Below are 27,261 nucleotides of genomic sequence, written 5' to 3' on the forward strand. Positions count from 1 at the left end.
CCTGACATATTGAGAGGGATAAGAATGTACCAACAAAATATAAAATATAAAGGGGGAAATGGGGAAAGGTAGAGGTGTGAAAGAAAAAGGAGAAGTAGAAAAATAGCCCAACTAACCCCCCAAACTATGCTACCCACAACAGACTCCCACAGACAATACAAACTATCACAGGTATAGACAAAATAACACTAAACAGACTGAGACAATGTGATACAACAATAATAGATTGACACTAAGACAAAATACAAGGCACACAGGACACTAGAGCAGTAAAACACACGACAACACCTTTCACACAACCACACAGTCTAGAGAAATCTGAGACTGCAAAGTGAAAGTGAAAGTTACCTCCCAGTACAGATTTTGTAAACAGGATATCCTATTACATCACTTCCTGCATAAAATGGCCGCCGTTTTTATTTTCCCGTTATGCGTCATATTTTCACGCATACACAGTTGTGCGTCAATTTTTTATGACGCATTACAGTGCACATGATGCGGAGTGAAAAAATATGATATGAATATTAATAATTAATACTGTACATGAAATGACCAACATATTGTAATGTAGCGTCAATTTCACCACGCATACATCATGGGCGTTGTTTTTTTTTACACGTACAGTGGTGCACATGATGCGGAGTGAAAAAATATGATTTGAATATTAATAATTAATACTGTACATGAAATGACCAATATATTGTGCATGTAGCGTCAATTTCACCACGCATACATCATGGGCGTCGTTTTTTTTACACGTACAGTGGTGCACATGATGCGGAGTGAAAAAATATGTTATGAATATTAATAATTAATACTGTACATGAAATGACCAACATATTGTGCATGTAGCGTCAATTTCACCACGCATACATCATGGGCGTCGTTTTTTTTACACGTACAGTGGTGCACATGATGCGGAGTGAAAAAATATGTTATGAATATTAATAATTAATACTGTACATGAAATGACCAACATATTGTGCATGTAGCGTCAATTTCACCACGCATACATCATGGGCGTCGTTTTTTTTACACGTACAGTGGTGCACATGATGCGGAGTGAAAAAATATGATATGAATATTAATAATTAATACTGTACATGAAATGACCAACATATTGTCCATGTAGCGTCAAATTCACCACGCATACATCATGGGCGTGGTTTTCTTTACACGTACAGTAGTGCACATGATGCAGAGTCAAAAATATTGTGGATGTAAATAATATTTTGAAGGCGAAATATCAAGACACTTTTGGATACATTTGTATCTGACTCTGCATTGTGTGTACTCATGTACGTGAAGAAATTCTGACGGCCATGCTGTATGCGTAGAATATGGAGCAAATGTATCCAAATGTCTTCATGTGTTTAGCTTTGGAAAGGTGATTTGTCATGGTCAAACGGTGCGATGTGAGACACATTTGTGTTTGTATATGACAAATGTCCGTACTTTTATGTATAGACGGCCTTCACACTGTGATGTTTGGGATACGTTAACTAATGTATTGACCATATTTGACAACATATTTGGTGTAATTGCTGATGGCTATTTTGAAATTATGTTTTTGATACCATTATGTATTCCGTCTCCAAAATGTGCCCACCTTTATGATGGGGATGCTTTTATCTGTAGTCCTAACAGGGAGTGGGAGAGTCACTTTCAGTTTTTATGGGGCTGACCATGTCCCATTATGATTTTGTGTTTCTTATTTGTGTAGGACTTGTGACATGGAGGCCACACATGTGCCTTATGCATGTGTTTAGTTCACAAGTACATGATTCTTGTATGTTTTGGGGGTGGTAGAGGTGGAGTTAGGCCCCCAGCACCCTAGAATTTGACCATCCAGAATAGCTACTGTATCCATTAAGTATTTTTATCATATCATGGCAAACCTGCAGCAGCGGGCGAATGTAAGGCCATATGGTATGAATGACTGTTGACCATTCATTCATCTCATTAGCCCATTTGACGTTTGCAGTAATGATGATTTGGAGCTAAGTTGCATACCATTTTCATATGACTAAGTTTGCAAGACTCTCAGCGTTCACAATGTGATAATGCGAAGATTTTTTTGCTTGTCTGTGTCCCTTTCTGCATAAACTGGTTTAGTGTCATGTTACAATCTTCCTGCTAGGTTCAAACTGGGACACAACTGTGATGGTCTACTTTCAAATATTAGGTTGGTTGTATGACATATGTGTACATGTGTGTGGGAATGTGGATCCAGTATGACCTGTCTGTGTGTATGTTGTCACTGTAACTTCAAGGTCTCCTCCTGAGTTAGTGGCAGCTGATTTTGTTGCAATTGTGTATTGCTCACATCATACACTTGAGAGAAGCCATTGATGACATGTTCACGTACACATGGATGGTCCCACCCTGTCTCTGAACACGTGTGATGTGACTTTCAAATGATCTCCAATTTTGGGCTGGATGAGAGACTGTTTCAGTTGTTTGGATCCGGCATGTGTAATTGTCACATTTGTACTCTTGTTGGGCTCTGTGTATGGTAATGTAACATGTCACATCCTACCCTCTGTGCATACAGTTGTGATGTTTATTTTTGGTGTGATGAATTTTAATGGCATTCTTGATCAATGAGACGACATTCATCTTCAGCTATTTCAAACTAAAGGTGGTCAGAAATGAATAGGCCAAAGCATGATGTGGTGTTTGTTATCTGTGTTTATTTACAAGTGTGGAATACAAGTGATTATAATAACTTAAGTAAAAAAATTGTTCACAAGCTGTTGGCGCCTACGCACTCTTGCTGCAGTGTTAGGTTGTTCCCCCTCCTGTTGCAGGCCAGCATCCTCCTCATCATCATCCTCAGGCATGTCTGGGTCCGGTTCAAGGAGGGGAATGTTCCTTTTTACACAAATATTGTGTAATATGGCACAAGTGAGTATGATCTTGCAGACCATCTCTGGGGAGTATAGTAGGCTTCCGCCAGTGATGTCAAGGCAGCGGAACCTTGACTTTAGGATCCCAAAGGTCCTCTCCACAATGCTGCGTGTCCTCTTGTGGGCGTCATTGTATGCCCGCTCAGCAGCAGTATTTGGGTTCCCATATGGTGTCATTAGCCAAGGCTGGATGCCATTCCCCTGATCAGCTGAAAGAGAAACACAGAATGGTATCAATTAGATGTAGGAGGCACTGTTGTACGTATCTTTGATGGCAGTAGTTGTGTTGTGTTGTCTGTGACTATTTTGTGTACTAATGTGACAACCTATGGTTGTTGGTGGAAACTTTGGCATTGTTTTTTTTCCTTGGCTGAGCAAGTGTTTGTTGTCTAACTGTTTGTCAGCAGGATGTATTGGTTTCTCAAGTACAGTGTGCCCTCCCTTGCATTGTGACTTGTGACACAGGTGTCCGTGTGTCCTCACTGGGGGTGTGATGATAGTTCCATGCAGAGTTGAAACATGAAAGGGTATTAGAAACGTTCATATGAACATACTCAGGCCATCCCATCCCTTAAAAGTTATGCATTGTATTAGTGTACAGGTTATTGTGAGACTTCCAAATTGCAAGGTGACATTTAGGCAACCACAGTCATGAATGTCTTCACACTAAGCTGTGGAGTAAATTCAAATGTGTGAGAGGTTCAATGGTGACTTGTGACACATGGCTAGTGATGTGAGTACCTCAGTGTGTTCCTGTCTAGGTGTTGCTATTGTGGTGTATGTGTTGTTTATCCTAGAGGGTTTCTGTGCAGTGAGTATATAAGTAGATTTTTGTCCTTACCAACAAGTAGTCCATTGCCATACCGTCCATCCTGGAAGTGTTGGTTGATGGTGGAGTGACGGAAGATGAATGCGTCATGTACACTCCCAGGATATTTAGCCACAATGTTGCTGATCAGTCCTTGGTGATCGACTATGGCCTGCACGTTGATGGAATGTGTGTGCTTCCTGTTGTGGTAGAGGTGTTCACTCGCAGCAGGTGGCACAAGGCGTACGTGTGTGCAGTCGATTGCACCAAGGACGTGCGGAAAGCCACTGATGGCGTAGAACCCCTGTTTTGTTTCCTGCTGCTTCTGCACTGTGTTAGGGAAGCAGATGTGGCGGGGTGTCAGTCCAATGATGGCATCCAGTACTTTAGGCAGGAATGCGGAGAAAGATGGTTGTGAGATTCCACCAACCAGGGCACCAGTTGTCTGAAACGAGCCACTTGCCAGCAGGTGAAGTACGGCAAGCAGCTATGTTTCGGTTGGGATAGTGCGTGGAGTCACTAAAGTGGGGGCCAATTGCTGTTCAATATTTGTCAGCAGCTGCTGAATGGCCTGCCAGTTCAACCGGTACCTCTGGATGATGTCTCGTTCCCTGAGGCCATGCAGGGTTGTTCTTGGGCGGAATATCCTCTCCTGCCTTCTGCGCTGTCTTTGGGGTCCCTGCTGTTGTTGTTGTGGCTGCTGTTGTTGCTGCAGGGCTCTGCGTCTACGTGCACGTTGTAGAAAAAGCACCTCCATGTCTCCCTGTTGCTGCTCTGCTGCTCTGCTGCTCTGTTGTTTGTTCTGTGTGTTCTGATTAAGTACAGGTGTGTTTGCCCCATTTTAACGCCTGCCCTGACCCAGGCGTTAAAATTTCACGATATTCGTGCTTTGCGCCATTTTTTTGCGCCGTCTGCCGCGCGGGAGTGATTTTTGCCCTGGAGCATAAATACCACGCACCGCTATGTGCGTCTGTTTTTGGACGTGAACGCCTACCCTGCATGTCATTAACGCAGGGTGGGGTGCCGCTTACAAAAACTGGCTCACATAGCACCATTTTCCTGGTGCGCCGGATCGGGCGTCAGGGTTTAAATATGGGGCAACGTTTGCGCTGAAAGTGCGTCAAATTTTTTGACGCACATTCGGCGCAAACGGAGTATAAATATGCCCCTATGTTTAGCTGGTGTTCATTGGTGATCTTCGAGAGTGGGGTCATGTAGATGTTGAAAAGCATTGGACTGAGTGAGTAATCCTTGGGGCACTCTGCAGCAAGTGTCTTTAGGTTCTGACGTGAACGGTGGTAGTCTGACCCTCTGTGTTCTTCCACTGAGGAAGAACCTGATCCAGTGCAGGGCTTTGTCTCAGATGCTGGCGATGTGTAGTCTGTCGCAGAGGGTGGAGTGGGAGACGGTGTCAAAAGTGGCAGAGGGGTCAAGGAGGATGAATGCGGCCAGGCCTCCGCGGTCCAGTATGATCTGGATGTCGTCAGTGGATGCTAAAAGTACGGTTTCCGTGCTGTGGTTGCTTCTTAATCTGGACTGCGAAGGGTCTAGGATATGGTGTGTCTCGAGGAACCCTGTGAGTTGCTGGTTGATGGCTTTCTCTGTTACATTGGCTGGGAAAGGGAGCAGAGAGATGGGTCTGTAGTTCTTCAGCTCCCTCTGGTCGGCGGTGGGTTTCTTGAATAGCAGGCTGATTTTGGCACGCTTCCAGTCTGAGGGGAATGTCGTGGTCTTGAAGGGTAGGTTGATGGTTTGACAGAGTTCCGGAGCTATGGTGGGGCTGGCCAGGTTGCCGACGTGATTAAGGCATGGATCCAAGGGTGGCTCCTGAGTGGATGGAGTTCATCAATCTATGGGTGTCCTCTATGGTGATGGGGGGCCAAGGAGTTCAGTATCTGGTGGGGTGCTAGGTCCATGGTGGTGGGCAGTGCTGGCAGGCTTTGCTTCCTGAAGCCTTCATTGCTGTTCTGAATCTTACGGTGAAAGAAGGTGGCAATGTCGTTGCCGAGGTTGGCAAAGAATGTGTCCAGCTCTGTTAGTGAGGGCCTTGACGGGTTGTTTGAGGCTGAGAGTTTTGAGGTTGTCCAGGAGGTTTAAGGTGTTGGGGTCATTGAGGGTATTAAGGTGGAAATTGAGGTCACTGAGTAGAATGTAGTCAGAGGAGGTGAATGCTTGGGGAGCGACAAGGTTGGGGATGTCTTCGCAGAACTGGGGTCGAGGTCAGGGTGGCCTGTAGATGAGGGTGCCATTCAGGGAGGTGTTTGGGTTGGTCTGAATCTGGAAGTGTTGGTACTTGTGCATTGACTGAGACTGTGACTCAGTGGTGGTAGTCAGGCAGAGGTTGTTCTTGTGGATTATGCCAATGTCTCCTTCAGGCCGGTTGGCTCTTTCCTTGTGGATATTTTGTGGATGTCTGGGATAGCCGTGCCGTTGTCTAGGGCAGTGGTTTGGTGATCCAAATTTCAGTGAGGAAGGTGACGTACAGGGTGATGAATCAAGGAGGTCCCAGATTTCTACCGCACGCTTGACGAAAGAGCGTGTCTTGAGGAGTAAGCACTTGAGGTGGCTGTCCGAGCTTGGTGCGGGATTGTGAGGTGGTGCTTGGAGAGTGCTGGAGCAGGCAGGGCAAGAAAAGGGTCCATGGGTGTTCTTGGGGTCAGCTTGGTGACAGGCTGATGATCTTCCCGGTTTGTGGGCACGTAGAGTGCTGGCATCTAACCGGTGGAGGGGGTGAGAACCAGGGTCCGTGGCGCTGGTCACAGTATTTGAGGATAAACCACTAGCATGTGCTGTCAAAAACAAACCGAAGGGTTTATAGTTGGGTGCATTCTAAACAGAAATTCAACGCAGCACCTACATCTGACTCTGTTCTTCCCACATTCTTTGATAGACCAGATTTAGCAGCAAAAGCCACATTTTACTCTTTAATGTACCTGGCCATGTTAGACCACCTCAAGGGACATCGAATTCATTATTTCTGACAGAGAGGCAAGACACCATTTCTTTGCTATTCGCGGTTTGCAAAAGCACTGCTCTATGTCTTATGTCATAATTTATTTTGCACCTTCGGCCTTCTCCATATCCCTAAATAGTCTCTTTAGAGTTCTTAGTTTACATCACTAGCATTGAGTAAGCTTTGAACATGCATAGAAACAGCCTCTAATCCTGACACGAAATGGTGGTGGTTAATGTTTACATCCAAGAAAATGCTGAACAAAGACCCCGGGGCCGACCTATACATCTTTTACTATTTCAGCACATCGTAAGTGTATATATGCAAAACATGCAGAAAGTTATATTTTTGTGCAAGTGCAATTTCAAGAATTTGAATTCTCCTGCATCCCCACTCCATGAGTCTCATAAATGTTTTCATTGGTTATGTCAGTTTCATGCATAATACCTTAAGAGTCAAAAAGAGGTGTGGTCAGTTGTAAATCGAGAAACTGAACTTTTTAGGACCTGCTGGCTGGGTAGTCCCTGAGACATGAGGTACCACAAGGATTTATGCCAGTTGCAGGTGTTGTGTCGTGCTCCGCTTGTGCTCTTTGTGCTGCCTATTTACGTTCCCTGTCACCCTAGATCGAGTCCACCCTCTTCCTCCAGTTATCTTGAACCTCCCACTGCTCCATGACCCTGTTCCTGTTGAACAGCGCTCCATGACACCACACAGCCATTGTCCTTTAACTTTTTACTTCCTACAGCTCCTGGAAAATCTGCCTACTCACATGGTCTTGGGCACTGGCTACTATTAAGGGAAAGGTCTTGTATAAAAGTTGCTCCTCTTCATCCAAAGGTTCTGTTTATTTTTTCAAGACTTGACACCACTCTTCTGATCCTCCAGATGGGTCTCTTTTGTGGCAGAAGCCGAAGACATTGACAAGGAAAAGGCCACAGTCATTAAGCCTGAAGAGAGGAGCTAAGAGGACCCTGAAGGCAAGGCGCCCCTCTGAATTGTAAAAAAAACAGGCAAGACATAGTAAAGAGCTCACGAAAGAGGGAATAAGAAAGCTACTTATCCTCATTTGGGAGGGAGATATATGATTATCAGCCATGCTACTTACTAACACACTCCTAAAGAAGAAGGGCCTGATTCACAAAGGTAAACTTGGATCAAAAGTCTAAGTTTAGACCAAAAATCTAAGTTTACTCGTAGTAAAGTTAGACTTTGGGTCTCAGTTTCGACTTTGGTCCTTTTGGTCAAAGTAAGACTGTAAGTTCAAACTTAGGGGCCTCTTTACAAGCCCCTTGCACCACCATCAACTCTTCTAAAGGTGCGACCTTGAAGATAGGTGACCAAGGAAGTCAGACAGCATCCACCTAATTCATAGAAGAAGTCAGACAACTCTCTTCTTTTTCCTCTTTCCCAACCCCCTTGCCCTGTGCACAGGTGTCTGTGCAGTATGAATGGTGCCAGCCTTTAGGGGGATTCATGGTATCGGCTTTGCTCCTTCAGACTCATGGAACAATTCAGGTCAGTGTTTTCCTGGTCCTGGCAGCAGATAATGTATGTGTAAATGTTAGGGAAAATCAACTTTAAAATTCACTATGCTCCTTTCCTATGAAAAAGGTTAAAAAATGACACATCCCTGTTTTGTACTCACAGAATATTATTGGTCCTTTTATATTGCCTTTGATGACATTGTAGCACTCACAATGCATCTTCCTCAAACTTGTATCCTTCCTTTAGTCCTGGTCACCTCTACTGTCACCTCCGCCAATTAAGCGACTGTGCCATCTTGGCCTGGATGCAGAATGTGAGCAAAAGGTAACAGTCAGTACTTTGAAGCAGGCATAATAACCCTCTAGGATATCAAGTAGAATAACCCTCCAAGATGTTTTATGATTGCTGACACTTGTTAAACGTGCAAGCAACAAATTAGACACATATTGTTTTGTCAAGTGCATTGAAAACCTGGGCAATAGACTGAAGCATCATATGAAAGAGTGCAGGATGTACACATACCATAAGGTGCCTTAATCCTCGCATTAGGTGCATTAACTTTGCTACTTAACTGCATGGCTGCGGTTACATGGTAGCAAGTGGTAAGTAGAAAACAGGTTAAGGCGCAGTTGTGTGTGTGTTTGTGTGTGGGTGTGTGAGGGGGAGTGTGGGGGTGGGCGTGTGCCTATTAATGTCAATAAAATAAAAGTGTGCAGTATAGAGCAGCATCACTTTCAGGTGGGCAGGGCTTAAACTCCAGATTTCACATGCAGTTAGAGTGATAAGCCTCCCCCTTGTAAATCTGATAAACACCATGGCCAGTTCCCAAGGTGGAGCGGTCTCCGAGCTCACCCTTCAGTTCTGACAAGTTCTTTTGATTCCTTCTCTTATAAAGGTAGATATAGTTGACAGATGCCATTTTCAACAATAGGAAGCAGAGTCAGGCCATGTGGGTGGAGGCCATTCCTTCTTCCTCCCATGTCTACTATAATTATCAGATATCCTCTCTTACATGAATTCGTTTTGAAAAATGTAACTCTGCAAGTGGGGTGAAGATTAACTGAATGTATACCTGATATAGGTTTGTGGACTATTTCTTTGTACTGGATGCATATGAACATGGCTCTCGATGCTCATCCCAGGAGAGACCAGGAGAAGGCACTGCTGCCTATTTGATGGCCCATCAAAACTAGCTTGCAGTCTGCAAATAGAAGCCAAGAAAACAGCCTGACCTGGTGACTGGATGACATCGTCTTTGTGTGAATTGATATTCAGAATATATTGTGCAGCTACAACGTGTAGTTGGAGCAAATGGAGTGGCATGAGGCCATCCTACATTGTAAGACTGTCATCCATCTTGGAGAAGGTGCATAGTTCTGCCCACTGCAGCGACTAGGTACTTGTAACGGGTGAGATCATGGCATAGGACTGCTGACACAAAGCAAATGAGCTGCATGCAAAGCACTGCCGGCAGTGATATGATGCAATATGTCCTCCCCTTCTTGATTGTGTCTAACTAGTAGAGAATTTGGGAAAGACCCATGGTGACTTCTTCAGTATATCTCGCTTGTGAGTAATTCCTACACCAAAGGCACAAACACCTTACCCAGGCTTTCCAAAAGAGGGACTGGATAGTGGCATATTTTGTCTTCCTTTTGTAGCACTGGTCTGTAGGCAAAAGCAGAAAGAAAATGTTTAAAGACTGTAAGGTAACATGGAATTGAGGGAAAAGAAGTTAGAGAAATAGAGATGTGCAAAAATGGGTGAGACAATGCATGAGAGAGGTATGTAGTTGCTGACTATTTGGGGGAATCATCTTTCCATGCTGAATAGTCAAACATCATTGAAGAAGTGGACACTCTTGGATTCTCTCAGTTTGTGAACGTCCAACCCACTTATATGGACATTGCCTTAATCTAATTGCCACAGTTACATAACTGCTTATTAGCTGTCAGCAGTTCTCCTGGTCACCATGTCTTTTAAACAACTTTGCCAATGAAAGCAGGTTTTGCAAAAAAAACACAAATCCTTCTTAAGGCTCTCAATACTGCATTAAACAAAAACTTTAAATGTAACCCTATTTCACACTGAGGCTTCTGGATGCACCTGAGAAAATCTTTGTATATCTTAAAAACTATTCTCGTGAATTATACACTATTTCCTTTTTTTGATCTGCAAACCTAATCCCATTAGGCTCAATCAATGATTCAAAAATAACCTTTGCTAACTTTAAAGGAAAGCACTGGATAGATAGTTGAAAAAAACTCACTATTTCCTCATGGTACTTGCAAAGCGCACTGTCAGTTGCAAATCAGCTTGCACCAGGAAAACAAAAGAATACTTCCAGGCAAACAAGGATTACTGAGACAGATAAAATATTTTGTTATACCTATAAGAAGATGCTAACCCACAGTCTAAGAAAAAGTGTACCGTATCCTCCAATGAATAGTGTGAGCACCTCGTTGCTTTCTCCACCAATAACATTTCTTTCACCACCCCCTAGCCTGATGAGGATCAGCCAGTCACCTAACAGCACCTGTCGGCCCTACCCCTCTTTGTATATGGAAAGGGATTTCTCAGCATTAGAACTTATTCTTTACCACTGCAGTTTCTCCAGAAACACCAACAAATATGACGCAGCACATAGATTCTGAGGGACCTTATTCCAATTGAATGCTGCCAGAAAATTGAAAGAGCAACCACCTATTCTAGATCTCTTTATTTTTCTACTGAATATTAACTCTGATTGACTGATCGAGGATTCTGTATGGGTATGTGAAAGGTAACTCTGTTCTGTAGCAGTTCCAATAAAGTGCTCTATGTGTAAGCATATTAACTTGAAAATAGCTTGTTCTGTAAATCGGGAGCCAATTAAGTTGGTTAAGGCAAGCCGAGGCTGAACCCTTGTTATAAATCTGTCTTGCTGCTGCATTCTGAATAGTCTGGAGTCATGACTACAAGTACGGTGCCATGCCTAAATGCAGCACATTTCCATAATCCAACCTGCTCACAATCAAGGCTTGGGCAATATTCCTTCTCCATACCAATGGGATCCATTGAAAAACGTTCTGAGGGTACGTAACAGACCACAGCAAAACCCACATACCCTAGTTACTTGTTCTTTCAAGGAGAGTGCATTATCAATTAAAAAGTCAGATTTTTTAACCACTTTCTTAGTTTTTGGTGCAGGGCCTAGACTTGTTGGCCACTATGAATCATTCCAGATTTTTCCAGTACCCCCCAAACAGCAAAATCTCTGTTTTGTCCACATTAAGTTTTAAACAGTGAGTTTTCAGCCAATCTGTTACATCCAATAGACAGTCAACCAAATTCTCCTTTGTCTCATTATATTTTTCATCAATAGAGATAGTCAGCTGGGTGTCACTTGCCAGCGGTCCCAAATAAACATTAAACAAAGTAGGGCTCAAAGGTGATCCCTGCGGAACTCCACAATGCAAGTTTTTAGAATTGCATCTAAAAGAAGGTAGCTGCGTCAACTGGGACCTAATAATTAAAAAAGAGTAGAACCACTGCAATGAATATAAACCAAATTCATGCAGACTTTAGAATATTCGTTGGTGGGACATAGTGTCAAAAGCTACTGACAAGTCTAAAAGGATGACTTCTGCTGATTTTCCTTGCTCCACTAATAGCCTAACACCATCTAACACTGCTAATAAATTAGTTTCAGTGCTGTTTTTTGCCCTAAATCCTGTTTGTGAAGGATCAGTAAGTGATACTTTCCACGTATTGGATTAATTGAATATTAACCAATCTTTCCAGTACTTTGGTCAAGCAGGTATCATTGAAGTGGGATGATAATATTTGATAGTATAAAGGCATCTACCCCTTCTTCATCTGCCAATGGCATCACAAATGCCTGCTTCCATGCTGCTGGAAACTCTGCCTCCTTCAGGGATTTATTCAGTAGTGGTGTTACATATGGTGCCAGTTTGGAAGTTAGGAGAGAATAGGCAAAGTGTGGACAAGGATCCAATGTGGATCCAGACCTTACCTTTCCCATCATCCCTTACACTATTTCTACAGTAAATTCAGGGAACGTCCCCAATTGGAGGTGCCTTCTGGGTGCAATTTAGTGTCCTTAAACAGCTCCTCCTTCAGAGGTGGTTAGACTTCAAATGTTGAGTAGACAATCAAGATTTTGTTTTTAAAAAATGTTACAAATTCCTCCCTAAAGGATGCTCAAGCTTTGATTGTTTGGGTCAACACTACTGGTTGAGCCAATTCATTAACTATGTTAAACAGTTCTCTAGATGAGTTACTGTTTTCCTCTAATGTTTTTACAAAGTATTGCCTCTTGGCTTGTTTTTATTGTTTGTAATAGGCTTTAAGTGCACTTCTATGAATTGTTCAATCCTTTAACTATTTGGTATGCTGCCACATAACGCTTGAGCGTTTTACAATCCTTTTTATTACCCTTAACTCTCCTATATTCCACTTCCCAGATCGATGTCCATTCGCTGAAGTGATTTTTCTAACCAGTGCACAAACATTCAAGGAACAAGATGTTGGATTTTCCAGCTGTGTACCTGTTTGCTCCATGGAACACTCTTCCTTCATTATTGGGGGCTTGAAATTATCGGTGAAAATGTCAAGACTAACTTTCCTCCATGGTTTCCTATTAATAGAGGTGTAATTCAGATTATCCATCCTATCATCCACTAAACAAAAGGAGAGCTGTACTATGAAATGGTCTGACCACGTACTGGGTTGTAATTATTGAATTGTCACTGATTCAAAATTATAAAGAGTAAGCCTAACATGTCCTGCCTTTTGGGCTGGACCCACACTCCACCGTTTTAACTGTAGGACCTTCATCTAAATTCCAACAGTCTCCTCAAACTATCTAATTGGTTTTCAAAGTGTAAATTAAAGTCCCGCACCTGAAGAAAATTCCTTCATGAGTGTTTAGCATTTACTGATGATGATAGCAGAAACATCTTGATTCCATTCAAAAAATCCTCCCTGTCATGAAAAGTGGCTAATGCAAAAGTGGTTAGCTTGGGACTCACTGCTCTATTACGTTTCACTACCTCCCAATCTATTTGATCAAGACCTCATTCAAACTATGATCATTCCTATTACAGAGAAAACCTCAGCAGACCCAGACAATCATTTAGTCTAACTAGCTCAAGCCTATCCTGTGTTTCAAAGGTACTTAAAACCGAAGGCATCCATCAACTTTCATGGCACCTGGAATCAAATGGTCTCAGTGACTTTCAGTTGGTTTCCAGACCCCCTTAGCCCACGTTGCTCAATATCAGGGAGGAACTACTAAATACTTGGGTTCAAACCACAAGCTACTTCTTTACCATATTAGATCTATTGGCTGCATTTCAATACCATCAAACCGTAAGGTGCTCCTTGACACAGGCTGTGTCATTTGATTGGTATTAGCATAATTGTCCTATTTTAGTCTAACTTCTTCCTACCTTTTCTGTTTTTGGTAAAGCCTTGCAAACTTCCTTGACGTAGTGTCAAAGTGCCATGAATCAGATACACAGAAGAATGCAAATGGAATTAGTTCTGATTAACAACCTTCACATCTCTTGGGGTGGCATTATCATAATCTATCACAATGTATACCGATAGAAAGGTGAAAGCATTAATGAGGAGTTTGCAGAATGAAGGGGGGAATGGTTTAGGCATCTAAGGAAAGAAGGAGACTATAGGCAAGAAAGTAAGAAGCGATGTGTAGAGACACAGGTAGAAAACAGCACATAAATGTGTCTTGCACAAGAAAAGTCCTTCCTGTGAATGCCATGTAGCAAGTCATACACACAGACATCGATTTAGGATCGGAAGAAATGTTATAATAGGTGGAAAGACAAGGGACATCAAGTTTGACCGGCAATTTGGAGCAGGGCCATGTAAAACTTTGTTGATAAAACAGAATATTCTGAAACTTCTTCTTTCCTTTATATTGTGTCCACTGATAGCCTTCAGTGCAGGCATGAGTTCATCTTCTTGATTCAGGTCAAACAGGGGACAAGCAGATTGGTTCTACGCTTTTTTGTTGTTTAGATATTGATTTGTTAGGGAGTCCAGTGTATAGGCTGTTGCAATGGTGAAAGTGACAATCCAGCTGATAAAAAGTCAGGTAATGTTTTTAATCCCACTACTCACTAGACAGTGTTTCTTACAAACTTTTATACACTTTGCTTAGCTAAAAAGAAAATTCACTTCAACGCATACCTTGTTTGTGAGAGGCTTGGCCTGGGCTAAGACAAAGATGGCTATATAACTCTCGAGCCCCTCTAGCCTCAGCAACACCAGAACTAGAATAACACACAATACAGGGTCCTAGACACAGCAAAATGCATAGGAAGTGTGACCTTCAGCAGGGATCAGTAAAGTGGCAAAGCCAGCCTCAACAATCCTCTACTTGCAAATTGAAAGTGAAAAAGCTGACACATGAGCGGCAGAGTAGTGGCTGCATAGACCGAGAGCCTCAGAGTCAAAGCGGTCTAATCTGAGTGACGATCCTGCACCGCTGAACTGCTTGGAAGCCAAACTTGCTCTTAATGGCGCAATCGGGAGCCGAGAACCTGAGTGGGGTCAAAGGTATAGAGTTCGGCTGAATTTACACTAGTGCTTCAAGATGGCATGCGTCCACCAGCCACTTCCTCAGGGCTGCTTTTCACAATCACCCCACACCGATCCATCAAAGGTGTCACTGGTCAGGTGACCCTTTAAAAAAAAGAGCCCGGGCACACATGTGTAAGGCCAGTTCATACAACCATAATGCTGTGTTCGCATCATTACTCATAGTAGCATGAGGGCCTATGGCCCCCAACACTAAAAAAGGTACAGCAAACAGCACATAGTAACTGTGAAGTCTAATGGTAAATAAAAGGTCATGGAGGCTGAGGTGGCACTGGTGGTTGGGGTGAAAAATTATGACACACCCCCAGTGGAATGACATCTGGGTGCTGTATGACACAGAGGGCTATTCTTACTGCACGCTCATTACTGCTGATCGCCATTCAGAGAGGTATTGGTAGCTGTTAGAAATGGGGTCTTTGGTTGGCAGTCAGGTTACCCCCTGTCCAATGCAGACCCCTCACTCTAGTTAGAGTAAAAGAGAATCACCCTCATCTAACCCCCGCTCACCCCCTTTGTAGCTTGGCATGAGCAGCAGGCTTAACTTCAGAGTGCTAGGTGTAAAGTATTTGTACCAACACACACAGTAATTCAAAGAAATCACTACAAAATGACACAACACAGGTTTACAAAAATAGAAAATATTTATCTAAACAAAACAAGACCAAAACGACATAAATTGACTATTCACAAGTCAAGTTATCAATTAAAAAACAAAAAGAGTCTTCCTGTAATTTTAAACACAACGCTAACGCTGTTAGCGTGAAAATGTACCCTGGGTGTGCTAAAAATAACCCCGCACAGGTTAGTGTGTGTCAAAAAGGGCATGCAATGCGTTGATTTTGCTCACAATCAAGACCTTGCATCGTTTCTCCTTTAGTCGTGTCGGCGTGTGTCGTTTCTTCTCTCTGCAGGAGAACGATGTGTCGATCCAGTCAGCACTCTCGTGTCCAGGCAGGCCTTGCATTGTTTGTACACGCCCAGCGGTGTTTGCGTCAGACATTCAGAGGCACAATGGTCCAAAAACCACAGAGCGCAGGTTGGGATCTCACCAGCCTCCGTCAGCGATGCTGCATGTCGTTTCTCTAGCTGCAGGTGTTGATCGTCCAGACGCATTGTAGGTGAGTGTCGATTTTCAGCCACGAACCCAGTGGCGCGTCAATTTTTCATCCACAGTTCGGAGTTGCGTCGATCTTTTTCCCCCACGGCGGTTGGTGCTTAGATTTCTTACTCTTGGGCTGCCAGCTTCTCCTTTCAGAGTCCCAGGAACTGGATGGGCAGCACTTGGCAGATTAGGAGTCTCAGCAGAGGCTCCAGGTGCTGGCAGAGAGAAGTCTTTGCTGTCCCTGAGACTTCAAACAACAGGAGGCAAGCTCTAAATCAAGCCCTTGGATGGTTCTTCACAGAAGGAAGGCAACAGAAAGTCCAGTCTTTTTCCTCTAGCACAGGCAGAAACAGCAACTGCTGGATAGCTCCAAAAAGCACAGTCACAGGCAGGGCAGCTCTTCTTCCTCAGCTATTCCGCTCTTCTCCAGGCAGAGGTTCCTCTTGGTTTCCAGAAGTGTACTAAAGTCTATGGTTTTGGATGCCTTTCTTATACCCATTTTGCCCTTTGAAGTAGGCTTACTTCAAAGGAAAGTCTCTCTTGTTTGTGAAATCCTGTCTTGCCCAGGCCAGGCCCCCTACACACACCAGGGGGTTGGAGACCGCATTGTGTGAGGGCAGTCACAGCCCTTTTAGGTGTGAGTGACCACTCCTCCCCTCCCTCCTAGCACAGATGGCTCATCAGGATATGCAGGCTACACCCCAACTCCCTTTGTGCCACTATCTAGTGAGAGGTGCAACCAGCCCAACTGTCAAAGTGACCCAGACAGGGAATCCACAAACAAGCAGAGGCACAGAAATGGTTTAAGCAAGAAAAGGCTCATTTTCTAAAAGTGGCATTTTGAAGCACACAATATTAAAAACAACTTTATTAAATGATGTATTTTTAAATTGTGAGCTCAGAGACCCCAAACTCCATATGTCTATCCGCTCCCGAAGGGAATCTACACTTTAATCATATTTAAAGGTAGCCCCCATGTTAACCTATGAGAGGGGCAGGCCTTGCAGCAGTGAAAAACAAATTTAGCAGTATTTCACTGTCAGGACACATGACTTTATGTCCTACCTTAATCATACACTGCACCCTGCCCTTAGGGCTACCTAGGGCCTACCTTAAGGGTGACTTAAATGTAAAGAAAGGGAAGGTTTAGGCCTGGAAAGTGGGTACACTTGCCAAGTCGAATTTACAGTTTAAAACTGCACACACAGACACTGTAGTGGCAGGTCCGAGCCATGTTTACAGAGCTACTAAAGTGGGTGGCACAACCAGTGCTGCAGGCCCACTAGTAGCATTTGGTTTACAGGCCCTGGTCATGTCTAGTGCACTTTACTAGGGACTTACTAGTAAATCAAATATGCCAATCATGGATAAACCAATTACATACACATTTTGTAGAGGAGCACTTGGACTTTAGCACTGGTTAGCAGTGATAAAGTACCCAGAGTAACAAAAACAGAAAAAAACACAGTCCAGCACACCTCAACAACCTGGGAAACAGAGGCAAAAAGTCAAGGGAGACCATGCCAAGGATTAAAAGTCTAAAAACCAGGATGAGATGAAAGTGTTCACTGAGTTGAGAGAGAGTTTGTGCAGGGCTCCAGCGTTGGGGATGCCTGACTACACAAAGCCTTTCAAATATGGCAATCATGCATGAACCAATTACATACACATTTTGTATAGGAGCACTTGCATTTTAGCACTGGTTAGCAGTGGTAAAGTGCCCAGAGTAACAAAAACATCAAACATCAACAACCTGGGAAACAGAGGCAAAAAGTTAAGGGAGACCACGCCAAGGATGTAAAGTCTAACAGTAGCCTTTTTTAAGAAAAGACAAGAGTATTTGGTGAATATCTTCAATCAATCAATCAATAAATAACTTTATTTTGGCTAAAAGCCATAAAAGTATCCCGTAGCAATATACCATAATCATACAATAAAACAATGAAGGATAAAACAAGAAGTAGCACATAGTACACTAGAAAGCCCTAAAAAATTCCTTCATAAATAAATTATTAAAACACACAATTATAAAAACTATACAAACAGGCAGCAAATTTTAGAACCCTATAAACCTTTACATCTTGGTTCCACTTAGTAGTCTACTTCAGCCTAAAGTAATTTTAATCTACAATAAATTATTAAAACACACAATTATGGCAGTTCTCTGGTTCTTATAGCCCAAGCAGTTTGTAGGTACCTTGCGACTGCAAAAACACTTGTATCACTTGCCAGAATGCGTAAGGATGTATTGCATTTCCTTATCCCCATTGATCTGATTAAAGGAATAATCCACTTCCTCCTAGATGCCAGATATCTGGGACAAAAGAACATAAAGTGTGCAAGTGACTCTGGTTGCTCATGACAGAAATGACAAACACTCAGATTGTGATCCTCCTTACTCCACCTAGCAGTGAATGTCTTAAGTGGCAAAATCCCTAACCTAAATTTGATAAAAAATGGTTTTAGTGTGAGGGGGTTTATACTGTCCATATAGGCCTCAAAATTAGGACTACATCTGTGATCTAAAAACTGTAATGTCCTGCTGCCTTGAGTTTTTTTAGACAAAGTTTGCACTAAAATAGTCTCCGAGCAGCACTTCCTTATACGTGCTTTTGCTTCCTTGGTCAAATTACAAGGATCTCTCCATATCTCCTCCATTTTGAGGAATTTACTCATATCTCTAATATGTTTAAACCAAGGAATTTTTAATACACCACCGTCCATTAGAAGCTCAGCTGTTGCTGTTTGGTAGGTGGACAGCGGTTCGGAAGTCCAAAAGCGGACCCAATACATAAGAGGTGTCAGGGTATTTTCATTGTGGACCTCTTTTAAAGCTAAATCAAATCTAAGGGGTATGAGAGAAGTACTCATCAGCAGATGCAGGAAGTAACGAATAAAACGGTTTTCTATCGTCGTCAGACTTCTAGAATTACAGTACCCACATAACTCAGCACCATAAGTTGAAGCAGCCACTACCGTTGCTTTGTATACTGTGATAGCAGGTGAAATTTCCCCTTCCGATATGTTAGCAATTTTCCTCCCTATTGCTGCTGACCTCTGTCGAAGGACAGACAAACTCTTCCTGATCTGTGCCGACCACTGTTGGTTGTCTGCTAGTCTGATCCCCAGATAGTCAAAATGACTGACTCTCTCTAACAGTTGTCCTGCTATGGACATTTTCCCCCTAAATGACTTATGCGGATTAAAAACCATAAACTTTGTCTTCATTGGATTTATTTCAAGGCCCCTCATGGTATAAAAATTATAAAAAGCTTCAAGTTCATTTTGTGAACCCATTGGGGTTCTTGAAATCAATAAGGTATCGTCCGCAAACATTAAAATGAGGACAGGGACTCCTGCTAGCTTTGGGGCATCATGATTACAGTACATCAAGTGATCTACCACACCATTGATAAAGAGGTTAAACAGAGTGGGAGCCAGAACACACCCCTGTCTAACCCCCCTATCAACAGGTATGGCTTCTGTCAGATCTCCACCTTGAGACCAGCGTACATGGGCATAAGTGTCCTTGTGAAGGTACCTAATCAATCTCAGCAATTCTTTGTCAAGTTGGTAGGTCTCCAGGACATTCCACAATAAGTCCTGAGGGACCATGTCGAAAGCAGCTTTTAGGTCAATAAAGGCCACGTACAAGTGGCTCTTGCTAAGTGTCAGGTATTTCCAACAAAGGAGATTGAACATGAATGCCTGGTCTATGGTGCTCACTCCCTTCCTGAATCCTGCCTGAAAATTGGAAAGGATGTGGAAGTCCTCTATCCATGTCTGCAGTCTAGCCAGGACCTTCTTACAAAATATTTTTTGGCTAACATCAATTAAACTTATTGGTCTATAGTTAGTTGGTACTTCTTTTGACTCCTTTTTAAAAACAGGGACTATGATTGCCATGTGGGAGGAAGCCCACCACCCCTCAGTATCTCGTTGCTAAGCGCATTTAGGTATAGAGACCAAGTTCTGGGCAGAGACAAGTGCAAATCGCCTGGGATACCATCTAGCCCAGGGGCCTTCCCCTTACGTAATGTTTGGAGAGCCGAAGTTGTTACTTTTAAAGAAAAGGAGTCCAGGTCAAATTTGGATGATATGACTGACCCGGTAGCTGATGTATGAGAAGTAGGGAGGCTCTGGGATTTTGGTAGAGAAACAGCAATATTGCTAATTTGAGCCGCTCTATATAGATTCCCAAAATGTGACACCCAGATCTCTGGCTGGATTTCTGGGTAGTTCTCCACGGTTTGAGAGTGACCTTTCCCTGCTACTAATTTCCAAAACAGTTTAAAATCTTTCTCATGGAGAGCATCTACCAAACTGTTCCAATATTTAGATTCCCACTCTTTTTTGGCATTTTTCAATACTATTTTGTATGCAGTTGTTGCTCTCATCTCTCGGCAATTCCCTGCCTTCAGTGCACCCAATAGTTGTGTTTTTGCCTGCCGGCAGGAGCTGGAGAACCATCTTGATGGTTTATCCCTAGCCTCTACCTGCCTCCTTACTTCCTGGAAATATGGTCTTAACCGATTGACCAAAATACTATGCAAATTAATCAGGTCAACCGGTACAGAATCAATGCACTTCAAGGGGAGGAGCGCCGATATAACTGCTTTATAGATTGATATCTGGAAGTTTACATCTTCTTCCACCAGTTCCCATCTCACATTTTTATAATCGTTTGTCATGGTTAAGGCATTACCCTTCACCCACTTCAGTCAGTGAGTTACAATTAAATGAGGAGGTTGAGAAGGATGTACAAAGAGCTTGATGGTCTATATCATCTCGTGGAAAAACAACCATGTTAATGAGAGAATTCCATAGTGTGTCATCTACTAGGACATAATCTAGGCGGCTTGAATATAAACCTTTTCTGTATGTAGTCATCGCCGGGGTATCTGACTTCGTTTTCTCATTTACTGTTCGTAGCCCCCCTTTACTTTTATTAAATCCTCTAATAAATCTAATGCTCCCCCTGTTTTCTTATTTACATCCTGGACCGGCCCTGATCTATCCCATGGATCCACAAACTGTATTCCTTTTTGCTGGGAGTCATCCTTACAGCTCAGTTGCATATTATAGTCTCCTGCAACGATTAGGCCCTGCCCCCCAGGTATTTGGTTCAAAAGATCTGCAAGTAAATTTAGCAGAACAACCTGGGTCCTTTGTGGGCCAGGTCTGATGTATATATTTACAATTACTATGCGAACAGGCCCTCTTCGGCTGCTAAATTCGACCTCCACAGCTAGTATGTCCCGTGTGGGAGTAAACAGCTCCTTTGCCTTGGGAAACAGATTGTGCTTTAGCCAAGTTATCAAACCCCCTGATGCCCTACCAGATGGTGATGGGAGTGCAACCTTCTGAAAAGTCCAATAACCTGCTTTATAGGTCGCAGAAGGAGCCCATGTCTCCTGCAATAAGATAATATGTTGTTGATCTATAAAACTACACCACTCTGGATTGGTTGTTTTTGATAACACACATGACACATTCCAAGATAAAAATTTAATTAGTGGATCATTTCCACCCCCAATATTTTGTAGCCTCTCTTTAGTCTTACTTAAAGAAGGTGTAATTCTGCAATCCCTCCCTGCTATTTGAGCATTGCAGTATATTCTTGCTTCTACTCCCACGGTACCCAATGACAGGTTGCTTAAGGCACAGGGTTCCATAGCCTTTTTACTGAGTATATCATCACTCCCTACTTCCACTACGGGGGCTTTGCGTCGATCCACAATTAAAATTGGGCTGCTCCTACTACCCCCTCTCAGAGTACATATACTGGGAAGCATTTGATTGTTAGCGCTCCCTCTAAGAAACAAATTAGCCATTGATTGGGGGATCGATTGTGTAAGAGTCACGTGGGATGAGGTACCAGGTCTCGACCTTTGGTCAAGCGCTAAAAGGCCATTTACTAAGCTCTGGCTGTTTAATTTCAGCCCTATAAGATCTGTTTCTAAGCTATCGCTTGAATTTCTCTGGACAGTTACTATATCATTCCTTATAACAGACCTACATTTCTTTACACCCCTTATAGAGTGGATTACCTTATTTGTAAGTGAATCCCCTTGTTCTTTTGATCCGTGATTTAACTTAGCAATGTTCATCATATATACGTCATACTGGCTATGCTTAGTCTGGCTTGATAGAGTACTTTGAGGGGGGTCTTTGTTACTAATAACTAAAGGCTTACTTCTGAACATCTCGTGGTTTGCCCCTTTTATCAAATTAGTTTCACATTTATTTGAATCGACCACTTCTGGGGGTAAACATTCTTCCTGTTGGCAGTCTTGTGCTACCAATCCAGCCCTCTTTCCCCTATGTGTTCCAGCTATAAACAATTCAGTTTGTTTAATTTGCGTGGGTAGAGAGTTAAACTTATGTCCCCGATTACGGCAGCTATGCCGTCTATCTTCTCGTATATCATGTGACTAAAGGATGTAAGATACTCTCTTAGGCTAACCATTCCAGCTCTTATTTGTACTAACTGTGTCTCAAAAGGAAATTCCCCCTCCGTTGCTAAGCATATTGATGGCTCTTCAGCTTCCTTTGATACATTCCTCTCTATACTGGATGTAGCCAGGGAGACAAGAGGTAAAAAACGATTAGAACAGTCAATAGAATGAGATACGCTACCCTGCTGATTTATACGCTCAATTTTGGGCTCTCTATTAAATTGGCCGACGTTTCTAATATAGTAGGCTCTGAATGAGACCCTTGTGGTAGCACTGGTAACAGCTCTCTGTTTACAGGGGGAAAAAAGGTTTTTATATCTTTAGTTGAGACATTGGTCCTTCTCTTGGAAGACTTAGAAGGCTTAGTAGCTAACAAGCTCTCTACTTCCTCTGTTAGGTCGTCGATTTGAGTCAGTGTACAATATTCAGCGGCATGTCGAGGTATTTTCTTCGCCCCTCCCTGCCCAGTAGAATTACAGCTGGCTTTCCTTTTCCCCATCCTGCGTAAGTTAATAAAATTCCTCAAAGTTATGTATAGCACGAAGAGAGAGCCAAGGGAGTAGGATGACAAATTTGGCTAGGACCCACCTCCAACAGCCTCAAACAGGATCCAATGCTTCCTATGTAGCAGGAGCGCAAAGTCAGGTTTATAGGGGCTTAGTCCAGCCCCAACAACACGGACAAAACCAGCACTTATAGCGTAAGCACAATGTCGAGTTTATGGAGGTTTAGTCCCACCCCCAACAACCATAGACAGAATCCCACTCTTTAGTTTGTTTTGCATGCAAACAGCAGTTAGAATAAAATAATCCTTTCCAGATTAGAAAATTAAAGAAAGTACCTCCCAGCGACCACACGCTTAAACGTCCTGGGATCAAATATGTAATGAAGATGTCAGAGGGGGGGCCCTGCCCTGCCTCTTCGTGGCAATGACGGCGAAAGACGGGCCTGCCCTTAGCCCGGGCTTTGCCCCGGCGCCGCCCGCGTGCGTCCCGCAAGCGGGAGCGCAATAGTTCAGATTTAAAGGGGCCTCCTTGGCCTGCCCCTCCTCCTGTGGGCGCAGTCAGAACGCACTTCCCGCGAAGCCGGGAGCGCAAGAGTTCAGATTTAAGGGGGCCTCTTTGGCCTGCCCCTCCTCCTGTGGACGCTGTCAGAATGCGTTGCCCACGAAGCGGGGAGCGCGAGAGTTCAGATTTAAAGGGGCCTCCTTGGCCTGCCCCTCCACCTGTGGACGCTGTCAGAACACGCTACCCGCACCGAAATAAAGTTATTTATTGATTGATTGGTGATTAACTTTGTATTCAGGACTGTGGGCGCACACACATGCAATCAAAAACTTGCAGATCAAAAAACATACTTGAGCTTGCTGCATCATTTTAGATGAGCAGAGGTGACACACAATGAAGAACTTGAACTTTTCAGAGGGAGACTCCATGCTGACTACTCTGGCACCCCTGCACAGCTCGGTGTGGATCCAGGCTTGGAGTAGGTAAGTGGTGTGTATCTTTTACCCATGTGCTTATATTGCATGTTGTGAGCCAGTAGTCTAATGTAGACCACATTTTATGAGTGGCCGAGCATTATGTACCCACTCTTGCACTGCGGTGTCTATATCACCATATATCAAGTATTTTACCGTGTGTAATGTTGTTACTGAGTGGTTTTCTCACTCCAACGCAACACCTGGGCAGCGTGTCATATATGTTCATGTGCTGCTCTAGAGTGGTAATGAAATCTGAAAGCCAGATCAATGTCCGAGGATCTAGATCATTAATCTTTCCCACAGTGTACTAACATATTCAGGGTCATCCACATTGGGGTGTATGTATTTACAAGGTTAATTCTCTTAATGTTAAGTATGCTTTTCACAGTGTCATATCATCTCATAGTGTCAAGTGAAAAGTGAATCAGGCAGAAAGGTGTGCCACATTCAATACGGATGGGTACCCATCTGTCATGAGATGAAGATGAAGAGAAGCTGCTCATTTTTAAAATAATTGCGTATCATTAAATGGTGTAAGGTGTGTTTCTTGTAAGAAGATTGCGTTCACTTAATGTCTCTGTATACATGCCAATATTATCCTCATTTCTCTGGAGTTATAAAGCCATTTTACAAGTAATGAATTTACATTCTCTGCCTATGAATATACATCACACTGTGTCTCAGTGTATTTATGTTACTGATCAGGATCTATGCCTGGTCGCAGTTTATTATATATATGCAATGTAGCATTGTATGGTACCATTTGTAAAACAATTCATGGTTCATGCATACTGTATCAGTAGAAAATCCCCTACCTCCCCCTCCCACACCATCAGTCCCAACTTGCTGGTGAATAATATCAATTCATCCATTGACACTCTCCTTCTCTCCAGCCCTCAAATGTGACTGTATCAATGAGAACATAAATTAGTGCCCTGTAATTTACCACATAGTGAGGTGACAGTCACTTGACCATTTTGTATCTCAATTTGAGGGGATGGGGCCTGAAATTCATACATTCTTTAACACACGGGATGACCATGCCTTCTACATGATGGGAAATGATCTATATCTAAGCACAGGGAGCCCTTACTGACAAAGGGAGGATAATGGCATATTTTATGCACATTTACTTCTGAGTTGTGATTCCGCAGCTTACGGAGTGGATTTTAGTGGAATTTTGGGTAGCAACCAGTCCTCTACGGAGTGTGATGACAAGTGACTGCCTTTCAGCCGAGGTGTGGTCTTTTGCATGTTCTGTAGAATTTTTGAAAATGATATCACCTTCTGTGGTTCAGTGAATATCTTTGGTCTGCCTTGGTTTAGGTTTTTAATCAACCTGGATACATCATGCTGTATAGGATGTTCAGCTGATTCACTGTTTTTTTCACTGACAGGAAGGTATATTGGGACTGCTATAGTGAAGTCCAAATATAGGGAAATCTGGCACTCACAATTTTAAAGGTATTTTCCTTGCCTTGCTAGTTGAAGCACACTGTCTCTGTCTCTAAAATTCAGCAGACTAGCTGTGATTGGTCTAGCGGAAGACAGGTGGCGTGTCAACAAGTGGTGCGTCCTTTCCACATTTAAAAGTTTTCAAACGTTGGCTACCCCAAATAGTGACACTAGCATTTTATCATTAAACATTTCCATCTTTCCAGTTTTTGAGGAATTTGCAATTCTCATGATTCTTTGGTTGTTTCTTCTTGATCTTTGTCTCCAGATCTTGATTTTTACCTTGCATGACTGAAAAATACTTCTCCCATTTGGAGCAGTTTAACAATGTCATCAGTGGCATTGTGCTGGTAATCTTCTCAAATGGATATCTTCTGTTCCTTCTCTTTGAGGCCACTTCATGCTTGTCTAGTTTTGGGCAATGGTGTCCATACGTTGGATCAGCGTCTCAAATTTGTGAGCTCTAGTTATGAGGCTAAGTTGCATACTTTTGGGGAGAACCTTCTTGTTCTTGTCTTCTTCTATGTTTATCTGTTTCCTTATACTCAGGGTATCTTGCACTGTCTCAGAGACTGCTTGTTTTCCTATGCATATAGTTTCAAATGTGATCTTTGATTGTTTATAGTACCTGGGTGTCTCCACTTTATACCTTCTTCTTCACAGCACAGTCCTTTCAATTCAGCCGCCTCCATCTTGGAGCAACATAGTTGCAGGTCAGTATGAGCTCCAATAGCCAGCAAAAAGGGGTGAGCCTGCTCCACATTTGGGGACAGATTTATGGAAAGAGGCGCTGCACCAAGTGCAGCACCACTTTCCCTGCACCCCTTACCACCCCCCTACCTATGTCTGCTACTTAGTTAAAATACGGTGCATCATGGTACAGGGTAGGGAGCAATAGTGTTATTTTTCATGACGCTATTGATGTACTCTGCAGGAGTAGTATCAAAATATTGGTGCTACTCCTGCAGAGTACATAGGGACCCATTCTAAAGAATGGAAGCCCCTTTTAACGCCTGCTCTTTAGCAAGCGTTAGAAGTGCTGTAAAGAATTTTCAGCTCCGCTAACGGAGGAATGTGTCCTTTGCATACATTATGCCTGGTGCAAACATAATGTAGCGCAAAGGGTTACAGAGTGGGGCAATGCATGCATTGTCCCACTCTGTAAATAAGGCACAGGGATTTCGGCCTTGTTGATGTAAAAAATAATGATGTTAATGTGGCGCAAGGTGGGGCTAGGGCATTATAAATATGCCATTAGGTGACCGCAGCCGCAGATCAAGAAACCCACTACACCCAGGAAAAAAGTGCTGACAGATAGTTTGTGGAGACTACCACTAAGAGTGCTCCTGGACAGATTATTTTTTTAAGACAGTTGTATGGAAATGCAAAGACAATAGGGACTAAATCAAGGAGATGGTGACCTTATAGGAGGGCCCTTAAGGTAGTGATCAAAGAGCACTGTATTGGCAAGCATCTCTCAGTACTCAAAACATTAACCTTTAACAGCACCAGAGAGAGACATTGAACAGCTTGAGAAACACTTAGCTGCACAGGATAGCAATAAGATTACAGATGAAATTAAAGGAAAAATCACATAATATAATGAAATACCTGAAGGAGAAGCTAATTACATTTTAAAATATGCTAAGGCATTAGCATGTGGGGAGAGACCAAGAAAAACCATTAGCATCACTGATGTTGAGCAGCATTATATAATCCAAATAATGGATGACAATGGTACACCCCAATATGAAGCACACAAAATAAAGTATGTACTCCATAGGTACTACAAAGAACCATCTGCCAATAAATTACTAAACAGACCTGAACGTGTTCATGAATATTTAACAAATTTAGCTATTGGTTGGGTGAGTAAGGCACAGAGAGCTTTAGGCTAATTTTCTCACGATAAAGGAAGTTAAGGATGCAATCTGTAGCCTGCCCGACGCAAGGCTCTAAGATAAGATGGACTCCCTGC

This window comes from Pleurodeles waltl, chromosome 1_2, assembly GCF_031143425.1.
Source record: "Pleurodeles waltl isolate 20211129_DDA chromosome 1_2, aPleWal1.hap1.20221129, whole genome shotgun sequence".
NCBI lineage: Eukaryota > Metazoa > Chordata > Amphibia > Caudata > Salamandridae > Pleurodeles > Pleurodeles waltl.